The sequence below is a fragment of the Bos indicus x Bos taurus genome, unplaced genomic scaffold, assembly GCF_003369695.1.
Source record: "Bos indicus x Bos taurus breed Angus x Brahman F1 hybrid unplaced genomic scaffold, Bos_hybrid_MaternalHap_v2.0 tig00003393_arrow_arrow_obj, whole genome shotgun sequence".
In the NCBI taxonomy this organism is placed as follows: Eukaryota; Metazoa; Chordata; class Mammalia; order Artiodactyla; family Bovidae; genus Bos; species Bos indicus x Bos taurus.
This window is the reverse complement of record NW_020867657.1, coordinates 1,550-28,241: the sequence shown is the minus strand read 5'-3', so window position 1 is coordinate 28,241 and position 26,692 is coordinate 1,550. Positions and strand designations below refer to the sequence as shown.

Sequence of the window (26,692 nt, the reverse complement as noted above, 5' to 3'; positions counted from 1 at the left end):
GTCACAAAGGAAGCCCTCCTAGCTGTGTGCTTGGGTACAAAAGCCAGTAAGAGAGACCAAGTGCAGAAAGCACTTATTCGTGGCGCAAAGGGAGACCAGTGTGGTGGTCAGCGCTAAACAGCGTGAGAAGGGCATTCACGTGCAGGCTAAAGGGGACTGACCAAACAGTAAGTCCATCCACTGAGGATGATGGAGACCAGGCTTTTCACTGCTAGAGGCATAAGTTATAAATACAGAGAGAGAAAGCTAGAACCATCCCTGTGATATTGGAATTTCAGAGTTTGAATTTATGATTTCTAGTAGAGAGGTGTACAAATAAATATACCTGAAACCACATGCATGTGAGCATCATAAATATACCCTCCCGAGTTCCACGCACTAACTGTATTTGGACATAGTGATGATCCCGGAGCCGTGAGCACCCCCAGGACCCAAATCTTGGTCTCCACGTACCATTCTGAGCTAAAAGTCACCAAGGATTCCTTGGAGAAGTGGCTGCTTCCAGGGTTGGGGCAAGGGAAGTACCAGATGAACCTGGAATATCATGGGACACTAGAAAGTAAGGAAGTACTCAAATAATGACCAGGACCTGTCTGGAGGGCCCAGAACTCACCAGGAGGGGGCTCTTATTAGCCAAATCTGGGACAATTGAGCATGAAAATAAATACTGATGGTAACATATTATAACCCATTAAATAAACAGGGAGAACAACTGGGTGAGAGTTTGATGAAGAACAGGACATTCACATCATCTCAAAGGATTTTCCTATAAAATGTTCCGTAATTACCAAGGGGAAAGTAACTTTGTGAAGAAGCCTGGCCAACAGCACCTGACCAAGAATCTAAGGACGTCACTAAAGCTTGTGTCCCCGGACAGGATAGAATGAGAAGGGGATGTTCCCACATAATCGGAATCCAATTATAAGGAAGTTTTAGACACACCAAAACAACTGCTTATAACCTTCAAAAGCACCAGGTCCTAAGAACAAGGAAAGGCAGACAAGCCACACGAGGTCCCGGCTGTGGCTGACGAGGCCACACCCCGTCATATCCACAGTGATTCCCCAACTTGGAGTGGGAGGGGCTGATGGGCCAGCAACTCTTGTAACTTCCATAAAAATGTTCTGTGTTTCCTTTCTGCAAGTTTGAGATTATTTCAAAACAATGGAAAAGGGAGGGGGGCATCCGTTTCACACCAGGGGTCAATACTTAACCTGTGTGCGGAGCTCTTCCATCTCAGAGCAGGCCTTTTCCTTGTCTCTCTTTAAAACCTCAATTTCCTTCCTGTTGAAGAAGCAAAGTTAACAGTGTCACTGATGAATCATTGCTCACCGTGGTCACCGTGGTGCTGGTTTGTACACCTGTTCTCGATACCCTACAGCCACTGGTCTGTCACTGTCCTGCACTGTTACTGCTGCTGGTCCAATTGGATCCCAGCCTGGGAGCCAGAGGAACCCTGCCAGCACTGTAAGAACAAACCCTCCACGACATTCCTCAGTTGCACAGCACATGTTAATCTCTCTCCAGCACGTGGGAGTGCTCTTCACACCCAGAAGCATAACGATCAACACAGCCTTACATTTGCTGACATCTGCTGTCAAAAGGGCCCCAGCACCAAACTTAGGGAAAATGGTTCTTGGAGGGAAGAAACCTTTCAGATTTCAGAATTGCTGTAACGTAACAGTGATCGCTGGGTGACCATCCACTCTGGATTCCACACTTTAATCGTCAGGCACTTTTTATCAAATCAACACCACATTCTCAGCAGTTTACAGCTGAGCTCATTTGAATTTTATTAAAAAAAAAAAAAAAGCCAAACCCTTCTTAGATGAGGCTCTGATAGTGAAAGCTGAAATCTACCAACAAGTATCCCTCTACAATACACACAGCTCCTGCCTCAGTGCTCAGGCCCCTGCCCTAGACCCCTGACTCTGACACACTGAAATCAACAGACCAGGAATGAACCGTGGACAACAGCAGGGCTGAAATCATCATCAGGACAAGAAGAAACAGATTCTCCTGGCCCAGGAAGGTTGTAAGAGGCCCTCCTGCCCCTACAGGGATGCAGGATGCCTCCTCTGACCCTTGAGCACGCTATGGAGTATTCTGTAGGACGCCTGAGCCCTCCCGTGCCCATCAAGGCTGGTTGGAGGGCAGCACAGTTCTCTGCTGACTGTTCCTGGAATGTGGGTTATCTGTGAACACGTCCCACGTTCTACAGTAATGCCCTCTGAGCTTCTTCTGTGATGAGCAAACCGTGTCTGGGATGGGTGGCTGGGGTGGGACCCATGAGCTGGCCCTTACCTCTGTGCAGCCTCCGTCCTTTCTGAAGCTTCAAGCTCTTGTTGGATCCTCCCCAGCTCATTTTTCAAGAGCGTGTTTTCTTCAGAAAGCTTTTCCAACTCGATTCTGGATAACAAATTTTAAAAAGAAAGAAGAGTGGGAATTCCAGGAGCTGGTCACCCAACAGAGTCTGGTCTTGCAATGACCCACAGACCCACATTCCTTCCCTGGATGGGGACACAGGGTACCAGTCCCTCCCTGTATCCAGTGTTAACCTGCTCTGGCTTGCATCTCCCAAGAGATAAGCTACAGAAAAACAAAGCTTTCTTAGCTCCTAAAAGAGCCAGTGACTAGTGTGTTCGGCACCTTGGTTCACTGTGTTTACAGCTGGCCCGTTCCTGCATCTCCTTACCTTCACTGAAATGTCACCGTGCTCACAGCTGGCACCAATGCAAGATGCTGGGTGAGAGTCCTCACAGAGTTGTTGCAAGGAAATCCCCCCAGGGACCCCGAGCACAAAGCTGAGGAACATGAGGACTCAGGAAGCTGAATCCTATGGGGAGTGCCCCCTGTCCTACACCCTGAGGTCAGCACTGGAGGAAACTGGAAAGATGCCCGCGGCAGCGGACGGAGGGTGATCCGATGCAACGTGGAACCTTCAGGAGGGGAAAGCAAGTACTGACAGAGGCTGCCCAGGCCAAGTCTGCCTGGAGCCCTTGGCTTCCAATGCTCTTAGTCTCCCTGGAAGGTAACTCCAGTGATGTGCAACAGATGAGCAACTGACCAATAAAGAGCACGGGGAGGCAGCTTGAAACCCACACCTGCCGCCCAGAAAATCTATCCTTCATATGTGCTGGTGTCACTGACACTTATTCCCCTAAACATTAGGTCTCTACCTGGCATTAGCTTCTGGTTTTTTCAATCTAAAAGTACTCAAGCACATGACCTCATATGTTTAATATATTATTCTTATAATATCAAGCATAAGTATCTCCTTCATAAGCATAAGTATGATTTCATTTTTCTCATGAGGAACTAAACAGAAAAATTAAGACACAGAAGTCAATAGAAGTTTACAAGAAATGAAGGGTTTCAATGAGGAGAGTGATCTCCAATGAGATCTGTATTTTGAACTGTTATTCAGGCTCCTGGATGGTAAACAAAACTGATTCGAGACAGGTGTGTGTATGTATGTGGGTGGCAGCGGTGGGTGGGGTTCTGTTTCCAGTTTCCTGGACCTCTAATAAGATGGTGGCTGCCTTATCCTAGTTCTCCACATTCACCAGATAACCAGAGCCGTGCATAGCTGATCATTTAAGGTGCGGTGTCCTCACAGAAGGTTATAGAAGCCTCCACGGGCCTTAAACAAAAACCCGAATGCTGAAATCAGAGCTGTGAGCAAGCAGCACAAAGATGGGGTTGCCCTGAGCGTCACCCTGAGGCCAACACCTACATCGGTGTGGAGAAACCACACCAGGGGTGCGTGTGCTGGGCTGGTTCCCTGGAATAGCTTAAGCGGTCTCAGATTAAGAGGCTCCCAAGTCTTCTTGGAAAAAGCAAAACACATCCTTTCTGCAGGGAGAACCCTCTACTACAGCTCTCAAGAGTCCCAGAGATAAACATCGTGTGAACATGAGCTCACAATCAAAGGTCACCACAACGTATGTGGGAAAGGACCACTGATGAGAGTCAGAAGAAGCCAAAACAACAGAATTAGATCCCAGATATTGGAATTATCAGACACAAACTTGGGATAAATATTACTAAATGTTTACTTAAATAAAAGATGGAAATTAAAAGTGGATAAGCAAGCAAGAAGCTATCAGAAATGATCAGGCAGGACCAAATAGAATGTTAGAAAATGAAAAAAAAAATCAATGTCAAAAGAAAAGCTCACTGGTAGATTAGATATAGCTGAAGAACGAATCACTGACCTGGAACACAGAGATATGAAAAAGTACCCAGAACATGCCATGTACAGAAAAGAAGCTGCAAGAAATGAAAGAGAGGTTAAGAAAAGCAGGAAAAGTGAAAAGATCTAATATCATACATCCAACTGAAAAGGCCACGGAGTGGAGAGGCAATATTTTACAAAGAATATCTGAAAGATTTTCATAGGACACAAATCTATATACTCAGCAGGCATAATATTTCTAAGTATGGTAAGTAAAAAGAAAACGGCACCTCTGCCCTATGACTCAACAATTCCATTCTTAGGAACACCAGCACCGAGAACAAAAAATGGGGTTCCCCAGAGCCCCCCCCCAGGGGTTACCACTATCCCGACTTGGAATAGTGACCCTGGGGACGTGTTCTGGGTGTGGTGACACAGATGTGTCCAATTCATCAATTCTTCCAACTGTATACACGTGTGTATTTTTTTGTGTGTGCATATAACACTTCAATAAAAAGTTAAAATGAAAGAAATACACACCTAAACACACCAAAGAAAAACCACAAAAGATGGAGAAGCTAACAGCAACCAGATGACACAACTCAGATCACCTCCTGTGGAGACAGAATAACAGCCTCTAAAAGACATCTGCATCCAGAAACTGCAAATGTGCTATTTCATAGCAAAGGGGAATCAATGCAACAAACAGAATTAAAGCTGCTAATTCACTGCCCTTAGATGGAAAGAGTGTCCTAGACTGTCGACTAGGGCCCTTCTCTGTGGAAGAGCAGGCAGAAGACTGGGAGTCAGGATGGAGCACGAGGAGGACCAACTAGTCACTGCTGGCATCAGAGGAGGAAGATGTGGATCAAGAATGGGAGGCCATGGAGAAATATACCATGTTCATGGATTGGAAGAATCAATATAGTGAAAATGAGTATACTACCCAAAGCAAATTACAGATTCAATGCAATCCCTATCAAGCTTCCAACAGTATTCTTCACAGAGCTAGAACAAATAATTTCACAATTTGTATGGAAATACAAAAAACCTCGAATAGCCAAAGCGATCTTGAGAAAGAAGAATGGAACTGGAGGAATCAAACTACCTGACTTCAGGCTCTACTACAAAGCCACAGTCATCAAGACATATGGTACTGGCACAAAGACAGAAATATAGATCAATGGAACAAAATAGAAAGCCCAGAGATAAATCCACGCACATATGGACACCTTATCTTTGACAAAGGAGGCAAGAATATACAATGGATTAAAGACAATCTCTTTAACAAGTGGCGCTGGGAAATCTGGTCAACCACTTGTAAAAGAATGAAACTAGAACACTTTCTAACACCATACACAAAAATAAACTCAAAATGGATTAAAGATCTCAACGTAAGACCAGAAACTATAAAACTCCTAGAGGACAACAGAGGCAAAACACTCTCTAACATACATCACAGCAGGATCCTCTATGACCCACCTCCCAGAATATTGGAAATAAAAGCAAAAATAAACAAATGGGACCTAATTAACCTTAAAACCTTCTGCACATCAAAGGAAACTATTAGCAAGGTGAAAAGACAGCCTTCAGAATGGGAGAAAATAATAGCAAATGAAGCAACTGACAAACAACTCATCTCAAAAATATACAAGCAACTCCTACAGCTCAACTCCAGAAAAATAAAAGACCCAATCAAAAAATGGGCCAAAGAACTAAACAGACATTTCTCCAAAGAAGACATACAGATGGCTAACAAACACATGAAAAGATGCTCAACATCACTCATTATCAGAGAAATGCAAATCAAAACCACTATGAGGTACCATTTCACGCCAGTCAGAATGGCTGCGATCCAAAAGTCTACAAATAATAAATGCTGGAGAGGGTGTGGAGAAAAGGGAACCCTCTTACACTGTTGGTGGGAATGCAAACTAGTACAGCCACTATGGAGAACAGTATGGAGATTCCTTAAAAAACTGGAAATAGAACTGCCTTATGATCCAGCAATCCCACTGCTGGGCATACACACTGAGGAAACCAGAAGGGAAAGAGACACGTGTACCCCAATGTTCATTGCAGCACTGTTTATAATAGCCAGGCCATGGAAGCAACCTAGATGTCCATCAGCAGATGAATGGATAAGAAAGCTGTGGTACATATACACAATGGAGTATTACTCAGCCATTAAAAAGAATACATTTGAATCAGTTCTAATGAGGTGGATGAAACTGGAGCCTATTATACAGAGTGAAGTAAGCCAGAAGAAAAAACACCAATACAGTATACTAACGCATATATATGGAATTTAGAAAGATGGTAACAATAACCCGGTGTACGAGATAGCAAAAGAGACACTAATGTATAGAACAGTCTTATGGACTCTGTGGGAGAGGGAGAGGGTGGGAAGATTTGGGAGAATGACATTGAAACATGTAAAATATCATGTAAGAAACGAGCTGCCAGTCCGGGTTCGATGCATGATACTGGATGCTTGGGGCTGGTGCACTGGGACGACCCAGAGGGATGGTATGGGGAGGGAGGAGGGAGGAGGGTTCAGAATGGGGAACACATGTATACCTGTGGCGGATTCATTTTGATATTTGGCAAAACTAATACAATTATGTAAAGTTTAAAAATAAAATAAAATTAAAAAAAAAAAAAAGAATGGGAGGCCTGCAGGTTTCCTCCCGAGCTTCCAGAAAGGAAGGCGGCTGCCAACACCAAGACTCCTGCCCAGTCGTAGGCACTTCTGACTTCCAGGCTCGAGCACCGTGAAATCCTAAGTGATGATGCTTTAAGCCTCTGACTTCCTGGTAACTCATCACTGCAGCAATGGAAAATGGATGCTCACACAGAGCAGCCTGCCCAGGTCAGAGGGCAGAGGGCAGAGGGCAACCTTCAACTGCACATCAAGGTTTGTGCTTCTAGGAAGACCAGCCTTCAGAAATGGGAGAGAAGCTGAGACATTTTCAGATTAAAAAAAACCTGAGGGAATGTACTCCAAAGACAGTTTCACAAAAGACCACACATCAGAGTAAAGAAGATGGCCCCATAAGGAAGGCATCTAACCTGGCATCCAAGCTGAGGACCATTCAGTACAACGCCCGGTCTGGAGATTTGAAAAACGGCCATGTCCAAATGCCTTGAAACAATCTACCAAGACAGACCCAGGAGGAAACATAAGACCTGAACAGACCTGTAACAAGGGTTACAGATGCTGAAGAATGGAGCCTTGTTTTGTCCGCCCACCCACCTGGGGCCGAAAGCTGCAAACACCTGTCTCACTCCCGGCTGCTCCCTCAGCTGTGACAGCAGGTGGCAGGTGCCCGGGAAACCCTGTCCAATGATCCGGACACCACTGAGACTGGAACTGTGATGTCATCTGTGGGGCCAACAAGCCAAGGCATGCAGCGAGTCAGGAGAAGCGGGGAGAGGCCCAGCACAGCCCCTGGGCCCGGGGGCTGGGTGGAGGACGAGGACAGCACCGGCTCCTGTGCCTGTCCAGAGGAAGTGCCCGAGACAGAGAGCAGAGAGGGCGTGTGGCCACTGGGCTGCTCCTGCACGAAAGGCCCCGGAGTGTGCCAGGGGCCTGATGTGGACTCGCAGGTCCACTGGGCCAGAGACCAGCCTCCGATCGCAGCCGCAATTGCAACAGTGGGTCCACACGTTCACCTGAGGCTCTGCCACTTGTGAGGCCCAGCACCACCTCTGCTTCATGGAGCAGGGAATTCAGAGGTCAGCCCACCACGACCAAGGCTCCACATCATGGGGGACCCCCGCGTCTGAGGCAGAGGCCTACAGCAAGGTCTAGAGGGTGATAAACAGTCCAGGCGCCTCGGGGGGAAGGGAGGGGGGTCTGGGAACAGAGCCTGGGGCTACTGGCTATGCCAGTATTTTCTTTCTCAAGCTGGGAGGTGCACTGACATTTATTCCTTGGCTTATCATAAATCCCACGTGATCTGTTTTCCGGTGAAGCAACGTGGCATGGTCACCCTGCGGGCAGGAGCTGGCTCCTCAGCTGGACACACCTGTGTGTGCGGTGAGCCAGTGTCCTCTGCCCAGACAAGGGACACAACAGCTCACAAAGACTCTGTCTCTGCAGGACGCGATGAGCTTGCGGGAGTGCCGTGTGGGCGCTCACAGGACCAAAAGACACTGGGTAGTGAGCCGCAACCACAACACACAGCTGGGCCTGCCTGCAGTCACCCAGGTCATCTCCTGGGTGGTGCTGGGAGGCTCCTGGCAAAGCCCTTCTAGAGGCCTGGGCTCCTGAGGTGGAGTGGGTGCCGGCCTGGGCCCCAGGGGGCCCGGGGAGGAGGGCCAGGCTGCACACCTGACACTCCATCACCAGCTCACAGACCTCCTCCCCACATTTAGCCTCCCCTCAGGCCTCCAGCCCCAGCTCCCTGGTGGGGCCCGGAGGATGGGCGTGTGGGCCCTTCTCTAGCACAGAAGATCATGTTCCAATTTTCCAAATAAACCTGTTCTCTCCTTTGCTCACAAATCTCGGTTTCTTTCAAGAACTCCACTAACCCAAACTAAAGGCCTTTCCCATTATTTGGGGGCATTTAGGCCTTTCATCGACCTCCCCAGGAGCCACGAGATGACAGATGAGGGAGACTGTGTTTTTAAAGTCAGACTCCTTGGGACGTCCCTGGCAGTCCAGTGGTGAAGACTCCATGCGTCCACCACAGGGGCACAGGTTCGATCCCTGGTAAGGGAACTAAGCTCTCTCATGCCATGCGCACAGTGCAGCCGAAAGAAAAGTCAGACCCTGTGTAAAATAACCTGCTCTTTCAGGGCTCACCACTCAGGTAACAAGTACTTGTGACTCTGAGCAATCTGCCCAAATTCAATTTCAAATCCGGGTTCTGGGCAACAAACCCTGGACCTGAGATCACGCAAAGCTGGGGTGGCGGACCTGAGCCGCTGGAGCGCCTCCTGCAGCCGTGCTCTCTCCTGGCTCAGCCACCACGTGTGGCCCCGCTCCAGCTCCTCCCTCCTTTGCAGCTCCTCCCGCAGGCCTCGGACCACCTCCTGCGACTCCGCGTGCAGCATCGCCAGCTCGGCCTTCTGACCCTGCAGCACGCCAACCTCGAGCTGGAAGGCCTGCTCCAGCTGCCTCTTCTCCTCTGCAAAGGCCCTTTTCAACACCTCCATTTCCCTCTCGTGGTCATTAACCTGAGGAGAGAGGCATGAGTGATGTCGACTGGGGACCCCTAAACACAACTCACTTGACGAATCAAGGCTGCCGGGCGCAGAACCCAAACAGCGGGTGGCCCAGCTTCAACAGGGTGCCGGGGCCCATGAAAGGCTCCCCACGGCTTGTGTGGCCGCCTGCTTCCATCACTTCCTGTAACCTCCACTGCAGCCTTGTGGGGAGGCCCGCAGGTGCAGAAGGGAGGCTGGCGGCCTGGCAGGCAGCCGCAGGAGGAGGGTAGAGGGGAACAACACCTCCACGAGGCCTGGAAGGCAAGGCCACAGCAGGCACCCAGGGGCAGGACCACCCCGTGGCCATGGTGACACCTGACAAGCTGTGGGCACCATCCCTCCACAAAACCCACCACAATCAAGTAACAGAGCAAGAGACACATTCACCCAAGAAGACAGGCTTGGCCAGGGTGGCCTAGGAGCCCCTGCGTGCCAAGTCGCTTCAGTCGTGTCCGACTCTGTGTGACCCTGTGGACTGTGGCCCACCAGGCTCCTTCGTCCATGGGATCCTCCAGGAAGAAGACGGAGTGGTTGCCACACTCTCCTCCAGGGGATCTTCCCGACCCAGGGATTGAACCTGCATGTCTTATGTCTCCTGTATTGGCGACATATCTCCTCTTTTCCACTAGCGCCACCTGGGGAGCCCCTGGTGCAGGGCAATCACAGGAACTAAGATTCTGCTCCCAGAATCTGCTTCAGCTGCAACAGAGCTGGAGGCTGTGACTTCCCAGCGCAGGGCAAACAGGGAGGTCTGGCCTCTGCACCAGCCTCTGGACACGGGGATGGACCCTGCTCCCTCCCATTATTAGCTATTCCTTCTGTCCTGCCTCCTTCCGAAGAGGGTGAAGGCACAAAGTCAAGGTCACACACATTCCCTGCAAACCTCCGTCCCCCTGAGCGCGCTCACTCTGGGCAGACGTGTGTGCAGACACGTCTCAGCAGCAGGAAGTTCACCTAACTCTGTGGCCTCCCTCAGTTCCCTGACCTTGGTCTCCAGCTGGATCTTGAGTTCTTGGTAACGCTCCTTCAGCAGCTCCAACATGACCTCTGTTTTTATACTCGCTGGGGCAGAATCACCCACGAACGTGATGGTGCCTGAAAATAAAGAGGACATGCACATTGATGTTCTGCCCAGAACACCATGGGATCGAGCATCTTTTAATTTCATAGCTGCAGTCACCATCTGCAGTGATTCACGGCCAGCCCTCCTGGGCCCAGGTGTCCCCATGCCACGCGTGGTAGGGGGCACACTCATATTGATTCAGAATGGGAGTGTGGCCACTGCTGGGGTTTCATTCATGCGGGTGGATGGGCTGGAAAGTGAAGGGAGCAGACACATCCTGACCTCTCGCCTGCTCTTTTCAGTTCCCGAATGTTTTCCATGAAAAAGAGGGACAGACTCGGCAACATCCGGCCGAGAGAACTTGGGATAAGCACCTTAGGAAAGAGAGCATCCCATTGCCCTGACAACAGGAAGCTGCTGCCTGGGTCAGGAGTGGCCCCGGTTGGATGCACAGCCAGCCCGTCCTCTACCACCCATGTGGCCCCTGCACCACAGCGCTGCTGTTCTGACCGCCCCTCCTCCTTAGATGGGGGCGAGGGGAAGAGAAAAGGCTCCAGCCGGAGAGCGCTTTGGCTGCGTCGGCACCAACATGAAGCTTGGGGCTCCCTCCGGTGCTACGACCCAGAGCCATATGGCCACCACACCCGGGGCGCAGGTCCTGGCTCTCAACAAGGGCCACACACTCCTTGCAGCTCAGGCCCGTCCAGGGATAAAGACCATCGCCCCCTTCCCTGCGGCCACACGGGCCCCTGACACTCATCGAGGCATGCGATGACAGCAGCCACGCGCCAACCACCCCTGGCTGAGGGCAGCAGGGCTGTGGCTCGGGGAGCAGAGTCCACTGCTGCAGGTGCAGGTGAGGGCCCCCCTCAGAGGCCAGGTGCGCAGAAGACCCCCCGGCTGCCCTCGGAGGCTCCGAGGAAAGCTGACATGGACTGCCCTGTCAGAGCCATCGCAGGCCGTCCCCCCTCGCCCCCAGCCCGCTCTCTGCTCCCCTTCCCAGATGACCCTCCCTGGGGGCATCTCCTTCCGTCCCCGCTGCCTTAGGAGGCTCACAGGGGACACGCCTGCCCTGAGGTCACAGCAAGGTCATCATAACCTTCACCACTTACTCTGTCCAAGCAGTAGGACCTTCATCCTCCTCCATCTCCCTTGGGGCTCTGGGTTGCCTAAACCCCTCGCCTCAGATAGGCCCCTTCTCCCACACAAGTGGTCCGAAGGACTTGTGACCCCCTGCATAGCGGGCTGGCCCACCGCCCCACCCCCGGGGCATGAGCACCGACCCACCGCCTCCCAGCAGACCCACCACCTCCAAGCAGTCAGCTCCTACCCCGGCCGTGTCCCGGGGGCAGGCGGCCGTGCTGACTCGGGGCCACCTGTGCCTGCAGACCTTCCAGGGCAGCCTGCAGCTCGTCGTTGTGGTCCTGCAGGTCCTGTGGGCAGAGCCAGACACTTCCTCCAGCCACTGCGGCCACCAGGCCCAGGAGCGGGGCACAGGGCCTGCACCCGGGGAACAGTTCAGGCCCCAGCAGAGCGGGTCCCGACTTCCAGGACGGGGCACCGACACTATACCCGGGCACCGAACTGCTCTGGGAGCGACAAGGAGTGGGAGTCATTTCCCACCGTCTTATGCCTGGCACCACCTTCCATCACTAGATACCTAGAAGGGGCTCGGGGAAAAAGTGCAGTGAAAGTGAGAAATAGAGAAAATACAGAGACCTTTTAACACCTGAAACCACAAGAGGTTGGGGGGGCATGCTTGTAAGGGGTAGGGGAGATTCGGGGGACATGAGGCTTAAGAGGAAGGGCCTCTGGGACCTTCCTGGTGGCCCAGCGGTTAGGACTGAGTGCTTTCCCTGCAGAGGACTCGGGTTTGCTCCCTGGTTAGGGAACTAAGACCCTGCAAGCTGCACAGCACAGAGGAAAAATAAAAGAAGAAGGGTCTCGTTTGTAACAAGCATCATTTATCCACGCAAAGAATGAAATATAACTCAACGCGCCCACTTGGTCACCTGGCTTTTACAGGGCAGGAAGGGCAGCGCGCACAGTCCACTCTCCCAGGTGGTCCCACGGCCCGAGCGCCACGTTCACCCGTGACGGTGGGTCCACGTGCTCCTCCCCCCGCCTCGGGTGGGCCGTGGTCACCCCACCTGGAGGACGCCACATGCGATGCCGCTTCCAGCCGGCTCCTCCCCCGGGACCCAGGCTCTGGGGTCCACACCACGCACACCCTCAAGGCCCCACTGCCCACTCTGATTCTCCTTTTCTGGGGGCTGCGCATGCGGCCTGCAGGACCTTAGTTCCCCAACCAAGGATCACACCCACGCCCCCTGATCGGGAGTGGAGTCCTAACCACTGGGCCACCAGGGCAGTCCCTCCTCTCTGATTTTTTAATCTGAGTTTCCTCTGCAGGCAGCTCCTCTCAGATCTTTCTGAACTCCCTGGTGGCCAGTGCCTGGCCTGTGTCCACACCCACCCTGGGAGGAGGAGCCTCTAACTGGTGGCTCTAGGCCATGTGGGAGAAGGGACAGGCCCTGCTGATCCTAGAGGAAGCACATGTTTACTAGGCTCACTGTACCTCCTTCAGAAACTCCTGAGCAAATACGCAATCTCCCCAGAGCGAGCACCTCTGTCCCGGGGAAAGGGCAAGGCCAGGAAGCGAGAGCTGCAGGGAGGCCCATGGGGCGGCGGGTGTGTGCGCCCCAGCCCCCCACCCCACAATGACACCACACAGGCCACAGAGCATCTCTGACATGGTCAGTCTGGATTGAGGTGTGCAGCATAAACTCTACAATGATCTTAAAGACCAGGTTCCCAAAGAGGGATGCAGAATAGCTCACTTAAAATGTGATTATATTGATTATATGCTGAAATGATGACACTGTGAAAGTAATGGAGTAAATAAAATGTTATTAAAATTAACGTCACCCATTTCTTTTTACTTTTTTCTTTTACCTTTTTTAATGTGACCACTGGAAAACTTGGAAGTACACACGTGACTGCTATTTTTACTGAGCAGTGCTGATGTGGCAGGAAACATAGACAGAATCATTTCTGCCCAATGCCCTGCCCCTTCAGTGGTTCCTTCCCCCCTCACACGGCCACTGTAAGAGCATATCCATGCTCCGCAAGTTCAGCAGAGCCAGAAACCCTTAAGGTATGATGCCAGGCAGACTGCTCTGTTCCAAGTGCCTAAGGATGACATGCACTGTCCTGGGTCCCAGCCTGTCCATCCAGGGTGCGCCCAGCAGGGCTGGGGAGCCACATGCCTGCTTTCGTGTGGGTTGCACGTGAATTTGGGGTGCCTGTGGATGCTGAAGGCAGTCACAGGATGCTGCCCCGAGAGCCAGGAAAGGCAGCAAGTCCACTGCACACAGCGAAGCCCTAGGTCTGAGGCTCTGGAACCCTCGAGGCTTCTCTCACGTTAGCATTAGCAGGAGAGGTGAGCTCAGCAAGAAAGCAGGAGAGGGTGAAGTTTCAACAGCAGCTCAGAAAGCACTGGAGAGGAAGGCAGGGCCAGCCACACCGAGTCAGCACACACAGAGGGGCTGGCTGCCCAGACATTTGCAACTTTGTGTATTAGAAATTATTAAAAAAAAAAAAATTTTAACGTTCTCAATGCTAGTTTGAAACAGCCAAAAATGTCCCCCCAAAAGAGGGAAGATCTCTGAATAAGTAGCACCAAAATGTAAAGTTTTTTTTTGCCAAAATTTCAAGAATCAAAAGTGAAATGAGTAGCAACAGTTAGGTGACAGTCATGTGAAAAAAACAAAGAGGGTTACACCTGTATGAAAAAGTTCAGGTGCACTAAAGCAACGTATTAAGTGCTGGTTAGTCACAGGTGCTCAAAGTGGGGGAGAAAACACGGCAGGAAGGAGAGTTCCTCCCAGAAAGTTAACCACAAAACCCACACACCACTCGGTCTCTGAGAAGGGCTACATAGGTGACCCATACACAGGACTGCAGGGGCACCGGGATTCGGGGTGTGGCAGGCAGGAGGCAGGGGTCACGTCACACTGCAGACGAGCACGGGCTCACCTTTATCCTCTGGTGTGACCAAAGCATCACGTGCAGAGAGACAGTTCTTACGTTAATCAGGAGGGAAACCATTAAGAAGCAAGTGAATACTAGACCCTTAATGCCAAACAATCATGCTTTATCTGCCGGAGTCCTGGACAATCTTGAGGGAGTGACAGTGTGATCTGTTTCCCAGCAGGGACTGTTCACCACCTGCACCCTGCTCTGAATGGTGGCGACGCCAGCTGAGTGGGCTCACATGTAGGTTTGGCCCAGGAAATGCATACACTCAACCACAGGAAACAAGATGAAGCCCTGCATGGGTGCCCGGACACACACAGGGGCCTTGGGACTGGGGTGAGCAGCCTGTGCGGGGCCGGGCACAGGTGCCTGGCAGGCAAAGTCCCAACTGCCTCCTTGCAGAACATGAGGCTCGGGAAATTCCCTGGCAGTCCAGCATTGAGGACTCCATGGCTTTCACTGCCGAGGGTGTGGGTTCCATCCCTGGTCAGGAAACTGCGATCCCACAAGCCATGCAACAAAGCCAAAAAAATTTGAAAAAACAAAAACACGAAGCTCAGAAGACCTCATCTGAAGAAAGAAGCCCACGTCAGAGGCTATGCCTGCCCGGCTCATGTAGGGATGCTCCTGTGGACCCAGGCTGGGCCACCCCCTACGTGGAGGCCAGGAGGTGGGAAGGGCCACCCAGTCCTGAGCAGACAGTGCCTGACGTTCCCTCGGGCAGGGCAGGGGGACACTTACCCGGCACTTAAGCTCGTATTCCTTCAGGATCTCTGAGAATCGCTCTTCCTGGGCCAGGAGTTCTGTGCTCTGAGGCTCCAGCTGAAAGCCGGATGCAAGCAGGAAAGTGAGGGCCAGGACCTCAGGCCAGGTAGAGGGTGGGCTGCCACCCCCTCGTACTGCCGCAGTATGCTCAGCATCTGCAGGCGCAGCCACCTGTCCCTCCCCTTCCTCCCTGCCCTCGTTTCAAAGGTCTCAGAGCAGAAGGATGTTTCGAATTTCAGGAAGGTGGTCATGCTCCCACCTGGACCCTGGGCTGCCTTCTTGCCTCGGCCACCTGGGAGGCCCCTTGCACGGACCCTGCACCTCCCTCCCTTCCCCTCCTCCCCTCAAGGTGACAGAAAGGGCCAGGTCTCTAAGCGCTCCTCACCCCAGTACTGGGGTCTGTGCAGAGTTGCTGCCTGGTCCAGGCCTCGTCACCAGAAGGTCAATGCAGGGCATCACTGGGGAGTCACCTGCACCCCTGCACTGCCTGAAGGGGAGGAAACTCCAGGCGAAGTGGCCTTAATAACTTCCAATGCATCACAGCATTTAGGTTTCCCAGGTGGCACTAGTGCCAAAGGGCCCGCCTGCCAACGTAGGAGACGCAGGAGACGCAGGTTCAGTCCCGGAGTGGGGAGATCCCCCGGAGCAGGAAATGGCACCCACTCCAGTATTCTTGCCTGCGCCTAGAAAATTCCACGGACGGAGGAGCCTGGCGGGCTACAGTCCATGGGGGTCACAAAGATTCAGACATGACTGAGTGACTGAGCAGCACGTGGAATTTTAGCAGAAAAACCCAATTCCGTCTCCTGTGTATTCTCCATCAAGACCCTGACGCCCTTTACCAACACCCACAGGTGCTTGTCTGGGGACTCAGAGTCTGCAAGAGGACTTGCCTTGTCCCTCAACACAAACTCCAGGTCATTCTGCAGCTTGAGGACTAGCTTCTCTGAGTCTGAGAGCTTCTCCACGACTTCAGTCATCTCCTGCAATCAACTATTTTCCTACGAGACACAGGTCAGTGGTTGGCCAGGATGGAGGAGGGAGAAAGAGGCAGGGCTCCCGGGCAGGAGCCCTGGGGGAGGCTCTCCCAGCCACCTGAGCTCTCGAGAAGGTCATAAGCAGCACGAGTGGAAGACGGTGACAACCCTTCCCGAGCCGTCTTTGAAAGGACGGATTTGAAGCTGCCCCGCAACAGCCCAGGAGTCCACTGGAAGGAAGGCGGTGTCCGGAGACACAGGATACAACCAGAAGTCAGGCCTGGCTTCTCCTCTGGGGGAGGGAGGCAGGGCAGGTGTGGAGGAACCCACAGTCAGGGAAGAAGAAGGTGGGGCCGGAGCCACCTCACTGGAAGCAAAGGCAGGCGGGGAGCAGGTCAGGGACCCTCTCCACAGCCAGGAAGAGTGCCCCCGATCCAGGTCACACAGCCAGGGTTGGGGGCGGGTGACGCTTTTGTGTTTGGTCTAGTGCTGTGGTTCCAGGGAGGCAGCCGAGGCGGCAGCCGCTGACCCGGAGTCGAGGGCAAGAGCCCCGGGGCCCCCATCCTGCGGCCCACACGGCTGCAGAGGAGGCCTGGGTCTCTCCTGGAGAAGACAGGACGCTTCCGCTTCGGCTGAGAAATGGGCTCTCTCAGTGGCTGCAGAAAACGTTCTTTAGCGTTAAGCCCCCAGGGCCGCGGGGAGGGTTCAGACCTGGCCCAGGAAGGTGTGGGTGTGGAGGAGGGACCCCGGGCAATGTGGACTCCCTCTTTTCGGGTGGGGGGTCCTGAGGAGGCACCCCGCAGCACCCTGACCTCCCTACCTTCAGGGCCAGGGTCAGCTTCTCGTGGAGGCCGGTTTCCTCTGCCTGCAGGTGCCGCGGGTCCTCCTCCAGCCCGGCCCTCTGCCGCCGGGCCTACTCCCAGAACAGCTCACGTTCCACCTCCACCTCGGACCGCACGCAGGAGGCTCAGCCTCCCCCGGTAGCCCTGCTCCAGGCGTCTGCAAGGCACACGGCACACGGTGCATCGGGGGCGCCATCTGGGCCTCTCCCTCCCCGGGGTCTCCCGTCAGCACACTTGGCCTAGGCACTAGGGACTCGTTTGTTCCCGCCTGATAGACGGGTGAGCTGCAGTGTTGTGGGGCAGCACAGGCCTCATGAACTGCCCGACTCGGGGCTAGCAGAGGTGACCCCACACAAGGGAGCCAGCGTGTCCCTCGGCCCATGGGGCGAGCTGGCAGGTGCACCCCTTGGCCATTCAACCTTTTCCACGTCATCAAAAAAAAAAATGCATCGGTAAATAAAGGCAGCATCAGGGCCCTTGGTGACTGAAGGCGCAGAGAAGTCAGCCTCCACCACAAGCCTTGGAAAACCAGCACACAGCGAATCCCAAGCAGACAGAGGATGGGGCGGGGCCCTTCCCCTCAAACCCTGCAGTGATCTTTTGCAACAACCATTTCTATCAGCAGGGAAAACAGTGCCAAACCTTAGCTTTATCACTAAAGCTAGTGAAGCTGAGCTATTTAAAATCCTAAAAGATGATGCTGTTAAAGTGCTGCACTCAATATGCCAGCAAATCTGGAAAACTCAGCAATGGCCACAGGACTGGAAAAGGTCAGTTTTCATTTCAATCCCAAAGGAGGGAAATGCCAAAGAATGTTCAAACTACAGCACAGTTACACTTATTCCATGGTAGCAAGGTAATGCTCAAAATCCTTCAAGCTAGGCTTCAACAGTACATAACCCAAGAATTTCCAGATGTACAAACTGGATTTAGAAAAGGCAGAGGATCTAGAGATCAAATTGCCAACATCCACTGGATCATAGAAAAAGCAAGAGAATTCCAGAAAAACATCTACTTCTGCTTCATTGTCTACATTAAAGTCTTTGACTATGTGGATCACAATAACCTGTGGAAAATTCTTCAAGAGATGGGAATATCAGACCACCTTACCTGCCTCCTGAGAAACCTGTATGTGGGTCAAGAAGCAACAGAACTGAACATGGAACAATGGACTAGTTCAAAATTGGGAAAGGAGGACATCAAGGCTGTCTATTGTCACCTTGCTTATTTAACATAGAGAGTACATCATGCAAAATGCCAGGAGAAATATCAACAATCTCAGATATACAGATGATACCACTCTAATGGCAGAAAGCAAAGAGGAACTAAAGAGCCTCTTGATGAGGGTGAAAGAGGAGAGTGAAAAAGTTGGCTTGAAACTCAACATTCAAAAATCTAAGATCACAGCACCCACTTCATGGCAAATAGAAGGAGAAAAAGTGGAAGCACTGACAGATTTCATTTTCCTGTGTTCCAATCCCAAAGAATGTTCAAACTACCACACAACTACATTCATTTCACATGCTAGCAAAGTAATGCTCAAAATCATTCAAGCTAGGCTTCAACAGTATGTGAACCGAGAACTTCCAGATGTATAAGCTGGATTTAGAAAAGGCAGAGGAACCAGAGATCAAATTGCCGACATCCACTGGGTCACAGAAAAAGCTAGAGAATTCCACAAAAAACACATACTTCTGCTTCATTGACTACACTAAAGCCTCTGACTGTGTAGACCACAACAAACCGTGCAAAATTCTTAAAGAGATGGGAATATCAGACCACCTTACCTGCCTCCTGTGAAACCTGAATGCAGGTCAAGAAGCAAAAGTGAGAACTAGACAGAGTACAACAGACTGGTTTACAATTGGGAAAGGAGTACGTCGACGCAGTATATTGTCACCCTGCTCGTTTAACTTATATGGAGAGTACATCATGTGAAATGCCAGGCTGATGAAGCACAAGCTGGAATCAAGATTTCCAGGAGAAATATCAATAACCTCAGGTATGCGGATGATAACCACCCTTAAGGCAGAAAGTGAAGGAGAACTAAAGAGCCTCTTGATGACAGTGAAAGAGGACAGTGAAAAAGCTGGCTTAAAACTCAATATTCAGAAAACTAAAATCATGGCATCCGGTCCCATCACTTCATGGCAAACAGATAGGGCAACAATGGAAACAGTGACAGACTTTATTTTCTTGGGCTCCAAAATCACTGCAGATGATGACTGCAGCCATGAAATTAAATGATGCTTGATCCTTGTAAGAAAACCTATGACCAACCTAGACAGCATATTAAAAAGCAGAGATATCACTTTGCCAACAAAGGTCCATCTAGTCAAAGCTATGGTTTTTCCAGTAGTAATGCACGGATGTGAGATTTGTACCATAAAGAAAGCTGAGCACCAAAGAATTGATGCTTTTGAACTGTGGTCTTGGAGACGACTCTTGAGAGTTCCTTGGACTGCAAGGAGATCAAACCATCATAAAGGAAATCAGTCCTGAATATTCACTGGAAGGACTGATGCTGAAGCTGAAACTCCAGTACTTTGGCCACCTGATGCAAAGAACTGACTCATCGGAAAAGACCCCGATGCTGGGAAAGGTTGAGGGCAGGAGGAGAAGGGGACGACAGAGGATGAGATGGCTGGATGGCATCACTGACTCGATGGATATGAGTTTGAGCAGACTCCGGGAGATGGTGCAGGACAGGGAAGCCTTGTGCCCTGCAGTCCATGGGGTCGCAAAGAGTCGGACACGACTGAGTGACTGAACAACATTACTAAAACAGTTGCTTAACAAAACTCTCAAACCCAGTATATCTAGAGTGAAGATGAGTGGAAACTCTTATTTCGGCAGAGCCTGCCCGGGTCCACAATCAATTGACTGTGGTCGAAACCAGAAATGATTGGCTCGGCCTCCCTCAGACTCAGCGCAGAGCTTTGGGGCACAAGGGCAGCTGTCACTCAGGGCAACAGTTTGATGAGCACGATTAACCTAAGAGCCTGCAGATCTTGGGGTGAGTTTTACACACTTGATCATATCACCCCCCTCTTTAAAGGGGAAAGGTGTAGTAACATATGGCAGAGCCTCATGACGGGTGCTCAGGAAGGATATGCAACATTACAGCAACGACACCTCTCTGAAAGCGACCACACACACAGGAAGAAGCGAGGGACACGTGAGAAAGGTCAGGAGCAATAACCTCTGTGGACATGAAATGTTTGCTTTTATTTTTCCTCGTGTGTGTATTTTCCAAGTTTTCTACAATGAACATGTATCCCTTAATACTTTTCTGTTAGAGTAACCTAACACACAGGAGGCCTGGTTGGCTGCCGTCTATGCGGTCACACAGAGTCGGACACGACTGAAGCGACGCAGCAACAGCAGCAGCAACCTAACACAACTGCAAACGCTATTTCTAAAAATGTGCCAATGACACCGTGTTACTCATGGAGCAAAATCCAAACACCCACATGGCCCTTGAGGCCTTGTATCCCCCAACCAGATTCTTGGATGGAGATAACGAGTCTCCGGTTCTCTGACTCAGAGAGAACTTCACCGAGTCCCTTCGGGGTGGTCGGGAGAATCAGGTCAACCAGGCTGAGACCAACGCAAATCCATTCTCAGCTCCCCGACTGATGGCCTGAAATCAGTCACCGTCGGCTTGTGGGCGCTTGGGGAGGGCAGCGCTGGCCGTGGAGGAACGGCGTGTGCAGTCAGGCTGCCCCCCAGCGGGGAGCCCCATGTGCGTCCAGAGGGGACCCGGCACCTCCCCTGTCTGGGATGGAACCAAACGCGGCCACGGCAAAGAACCACAGGGAGGCAGGTGACACATCGAGAGAGGGAAGGACTTTCATAAAGGTCAGAAATGCTTTCCTCTGGTCTGTCCACCACCAGCCGGGCTGACTCTGCAGAGTCCGCTCAGCCCACTTCATGGGTGATGCCTGGTCTGTGGACTCCCTGCTGCGGGCTCAGGTGAGACAGCAGGGCCTCAGCTGGCAGCAGCCTGGGTCCACCATCTGCCCTGGCCCAAGACCCCGGCAGGACCTACCCGACCTTCTCCTCCGTGAGCTGCTCCAGGGCAGAGTGCAGGTCATCCGTCTCCTTCACAAACTCCAGGTTCCTCTGCTCAGCTTTCTCCAGGTCTTGCCTGGCCTTATCTCGCTCCCTGGCCATCTGCTCCACCTGGTCCCTGCAGAAAGGAGGGAGGGATCACTGGGGACACTGCTCTGGGCCTAGCGAGTCAGTCTGAAGGAACAAACTCGGCTGGCCTAAGAGTGCTGAGCAGTGGCCAGCGCTGGGCTCTGACCCACCTCCTGTGCACGTGTGCCAAGTCACTGCAGTCATGTCTGACTCTGTAATCCTATGGACTGTAGCCCTCCAGGCTGCTCTGTCCATGGGATTCTCCAGGCGAGAATACTAGAGTGGGCTGTCATGCCCTCCTCCAGGGGATCTTCCTGACACAGGGATGGAACTCGCATCTCTCAGGCCTCTCGCGTTGGCAAGCGGGTTGCACTAGCATTGGCAAGTGGGTTCTTTATGACTAACGCCACCCGGGAAGCCTGACCCTCCTCCTACCAGGATGGTTTCTGCAGCTATTGAGTCTGTTTTACAGAAGTACATACAGCAAGAAGCCAACTGGCTTGCAATGGGGTTTCTAGCAGGTTTCTGAACCAAGAGGTTCAAGCCTGGGGCGTGCAGTGTTCACCCCTCCAGACGGCCTTAGAAGAGGTGGGAAATTATCCACACTCCCTCTTGCCTGCAGCTGGGCCTCAGGCCCCAGGGATCCCTAGCACCTAACCTGGGACTGGACGCATGAAGGGGAGAAAGGAGCCACCCCTTATCCTGCCTGGTCACAGCCTTGCCAACTGTAGCCTAGCACCTAAGAGCCAGGGAGTTGCCCAGAGCAGAGGAGACTCCTGTCTCTGTCCGGTCACCCCAGGCCCTGCCTGAGGCTCGGTGCACTGGCTATCCTGGTGCCTGTTTTTCCCACTGGAGAAGCACCAAGCTTGTCTCCCTTCCTCATCCTACCAAAGCAGTCTTCCTTTGGGCCCCTCTGCAGAGTTGCCTGATGTCAGAGGTCTCAATCTGTCGATACCTAACGAGATGCAAAGTCGTGAGGATGGAGATTGGAATTACTGCCAACCTTTTCTGTAGCTTCAGTACATCAATAAAAATACAGTAACAATCTCTGTGCCAACAGGCTCAGTAGACGGATGGCCTGAATATCCAGCTCAACTGGAGCCAAACCCAATGAAAAAGGAACGCATTCTTGGCCCAATCTCCATGCCGTGCTTTGTGACCACGCTGGAAGCACCCTTTCTCCTCCCGCAGGCTGCCCGTGTCCTGGGCGAGGAGGCCAGCTTGGCCAGCAGCACCCCACGCCCCGCCCCCCTCCACCAGCGGGGCTCTTACTGGCAGAAGCTCAGCTCCTGGCGGTAGCAGGCCAAGGCTGCCTGCTGGGTGGCCCCGCCCACCATCATGAGCTCATTCTCCAGGGCCCAGGTCAGCTCCAAAAGGTTCACCTTCTCATCCACACTGAAGTCAAGGCTCTGAAAACAGAAAGGCCTGTCAGGCAGGCAGGATGAGTGGGTCTTCAGATATTTGCTGGCTCTCTCAGGCCCAGACCTCACTGTCCCAGTACCTTTCTTTTCTGTCTGCAAAGTCTCCACCTCTTGAATGGAGCCTCTCCCCTGCTCCCATCCCTCTAGGGTACATCTCCCTAGGTCCCTGTCAACACTGATGTCCCCCTCCCACTGTCAACATACAGCTCCTCCCCTCACTGTCCCTGCCTTGGAGATGGGCACGACTCAGGCTGGACAAAGTCCCCCTTCTTGGACAAAGGGACAGACACAGAAGGGGGCATATGCAAGCAGAGGACTTTGGGGATTGATAGGGAGGCTGGAGAAGGGCTTTTTCTCTGTCAAGGCAAGTGTTATATAGACCACGGGGTCCTGGGGAACCATGCAAGGGTGCTAGGCCTGAAGCCAAGACCCAGAGGCCAGGAGAGTCCTGACAACCCCCAGAGCTGGGACTCCCAAGCCTAAACATCCTCCTCCTTTCCCAGCTGATCACAAAGATCCCTGATGTCCTCCTCTTGCCAAGTGGGAGTTGAATTCTTGCCATTTCAGACACAAAGAATCCTTGATGTATCTCTAAAAAGCACGAACAGACATAGGAACAATGTGGGTTCTGTTGATGGAAACGATTGATAGAGCGATGAGCCACAGCCAGGCATTTCCGAGAGTCACAGCCATTCCCCCTCGGGATTGGGGAAAGTGAAGTCGCTCAGTCGTGTCCGACTCTTTGCGACCCCGTGGACTGTAGCCCACCAGGCTCCTCCATCTGTCCATGGGATTCTCCGGGCAAGAATACTGGAGTGGGTTGCCATTTCCTTCTCCAGGGGATCTTCCCGACCCAGGGATTGAACCCAGGTCTCCCGCATTGCGGGCAGATGCTTTAACCTCTGAGCCACCAGGGAAGCCCTTCAGGATTGGGGAAGGTAAAGTTAAAAGAACAGAAAAACGGTGCTTTCTGTATTTTACCACAGTAAGAAAAAGAGTAGGCTGGGAACGTCCACGCACCTGCCGGCGGCCTAGTGACAACGCGGGTGGCGTGGCTGCTCTCTCGGTGACTGGTGCTTGTGACTACAAGCTGCAGACACACGGGTGGGGCAGGCACATGGCAGGGCCCACGGGGAAGCCCTTCCTGTAAAGCGGGAGACGGGGACTTGAACCTCCACGCTTCTCCATGGCCCCGAGGGCTTCTGGGAGAAAAATGACAGGACGCTAAAGCCTGCGGAGCAACCCGGAAGCTGCCGCCACGACACGCTGAGAGCACGCTTCTCAGCAATGAAATCACGGGGGGAGCAGAGGACGAAGAGGTCTGGGCAGCAGCTTCCAGATTAGAAAAACCGCGCGACACGTGTGGGCGGCGCCTCCTGGTGTCCACGCCCACGTGCTGCAGTCACTAAGAGGCCCTCCTGTCCTCCAGGACCCAGGATCCGCTCGGAGGCCGACACGCACTGCGGGGTGTCTGAGATACTGAAACCTACCCTCTAAAGGATTTGTTTCGGGCTGTGGGCTTTCTCTGCTGTTTACTTATTATGTTTCTAAGTTAAGAGGTCCTACATATCGATATCAAAAAATAAAGCAAAAAGTGAGGATGGCGAGCCTTCCCTCCATGGGGCCTGTGTCTGCGAGGTTCTCTGTCCAGCCTCCCTCATGGGCAGCGGCTCCCCCCAATCTCCCCGCCCAGACGCCTCTGCTGGGGCAGCCGCGTGACCGGCCCACACCTGCAAGACCTCCCTGCCATTGTGAACGCCCTCCTGGGCCCCAAAGGAGATGATCTGCTCCAGGAAGGCGAAGCCGCTGCGGTCATCCACACTGCAGAAGAGACGGGGGCCCGAGCACACAGACACAAGGGACGACGTGGTGGTCTGGCCAACAGTCTCCTCCGGGACCTGCACACGGGGACCAGCGCTGTGAGGACCGCGGGCCTCCCCACGCACCTTCCGTGACCTCACCATCTGTGCTCGGCGGGCGTGGCCTCCCCCTGATTCCTGCTGCAGGGAACAGGGTGCCCAGAGGACCTGAGGGAACTGCAGGCTCCGCGGAGGCGACCCGAGCCCAGGGCTCAGGGCCATCTGCCTGAGACCGTGCGGGGGGACGCGCCAGCACCTGCAGGGCCCCCCGAAGTAACTTCTCTCTGAACAAGCAATGGCTTCCCGCCTGTCCTCCCAGAGGAAGAGCCTGGGAAGGCACACACCAGCCGAGGGAAACCCAGTCTATGCATAGAAACCCAAGATGGGCTTCAGAAGAGGCGAAGCGGCCTGAGCAGAGGGCACGTGTCCTCAGGATTCAGGGCTGGAGACAAGAGCAGAAAAATCCCTCGGCCAGAAAGCTGACGGGTGAGGCTGTGGTGTGGCCGGTAAGCTGCTTCCTGCCCCAGGGAGGGCCCCCGGGACACGCCTTGGCTGTTGGGGCCCGAACAAGGAGGAGCAGCGGCCCCCTCCTCTATGAGGTGGGTGTCCCCAGACCACCAGACCCAGGGGCTCGCCTGATGGAGCAGGAGAACCTCGGTCTGCTGCACGAGGCCCCACACCTGCAGCCCGGTCACACTGGTGTCCACACGCACAGGACGTGGCCCCGGGGCCATGTCAGCGCTTCCTGGGCAGGATCAAGGGGCCGAGGCCCCTGGGAGGAGCCCTCCCCTGCGGGCTGTGGGCACCATGCAGTCCCTGCCCTCAGGTGGCCGGGCACTGTCCTCACTACCCCAAGTCCTTCCCCATCTCAGTGGCTTCAGGGGCAGAAACCTGATTTTCGGACGCGCCCAGCCCAGCAGAGAACAAGGCCACACTGTTCCTGCACCACCGCCCACAAACTACAGGATCAACCACGTTGCCAAAGAGGCGGCAGCAAGACTCCCCAGGACAACCGTGCCCTGCGGTGGGAGAAGGAGCCCTGACCACCCCGAGACAGACATGAACCAAACGCACCGGCCAACATCACAGTGTAAATAAAGTCTGCTTGACTCCAGCTGGACTCGTGCAGGATGAACCCACTCTGGGGACCAGGCAGAGAGCTCAGGCCTTCAGGAGAGTGATGGCAGTCACCCTGGGCTTCAAGAGTTAATCGCCCCACCTTACCTGGTAACGAGACCAGGACCTGCTGGGTTTGACAAGCGGGGCCAGTTCCAGTGGTCGAGGGACCCATGATTGAACAGGCCAAGCTGGAGCTCCTCCAGACTCACTCTGCCATCCCCATCTTGGTCCAGCTTGTTGAACAGGTCTTCAGGTTCCTAAATAAAAGCGCCTCAGGCATCTGCTCAGAGGCTGCTCCCCAGCAGCCTTGACCGCCCCGCCCAGGCCCAGCCCCCACCCCACCAAGCCAGAGGCTTGCTATCCAGCACTGGCTTCCTGGCTGGGGCTTGTGAAATCCACACATCTGGTCAGTTTCCACCCAGCTGAGCATCCCGCATCTCCCAAACACCCACCTGAGTCTGCTGTGAGGGAGTCTGCTGGACGGTGGGACGTGTGTGTGCGGGACACGTGTGTACGGAATCCCAGCGGTTCAGGGTCAGCAAGGCAGGGCCCATCCCATCGCACTGCCCCCTCCTCCCCTGGGCCCCAAAGGAGGGAAGGGCTGAACACAGCTGCCAGGGTCACAGCCAGATGCTATGGGCACAACCTTTGGGCTGGGCAGTAGGCCTAGGGAGACCAGAGAGGGGAGACAGCTCTAGGCAGAGGAGGGTCCTGCGTGAAGGTGGCCCGAGACGGACCCTCAGCACAAGCCCTGGGAGTCAGCACAGGATTTTAGATCAGACAGTGACAACTGAATCAGTGTCTGAGGGTGAAGGGGTTTTCTAGGTCCAGCACCAACCACAAAGACTCAGCCCTTTGGGGCGGTCCATCCCATCCCCTCTCACCTCCTTCACCAGGCCCTGGAGCCCAGTGCTCTGGCAGACCAGGGCCAGCTCCTGCTCGGGGAGGTGGCCGCTGCTGCCCGCACCCAGCTCTTCCCAGAGGCCCCAGACCCGGCTCTCGGGGGTGTCGAAGGAGTGGCTGCAGGGCTTCCGGGGCTCCCGAAGACCTCAGAACCCCAGGTTGGCAGCTGGC

The 26,692-nt window shown here is 53.3% G+C and overlaps 1 pseudogene; it reads right to left on the bottom strand.

Annotated features, from left to right (window-relative positions):
* Positions 1–26,692, bottom strand: LOC113888989 (annotated as a pseudogene).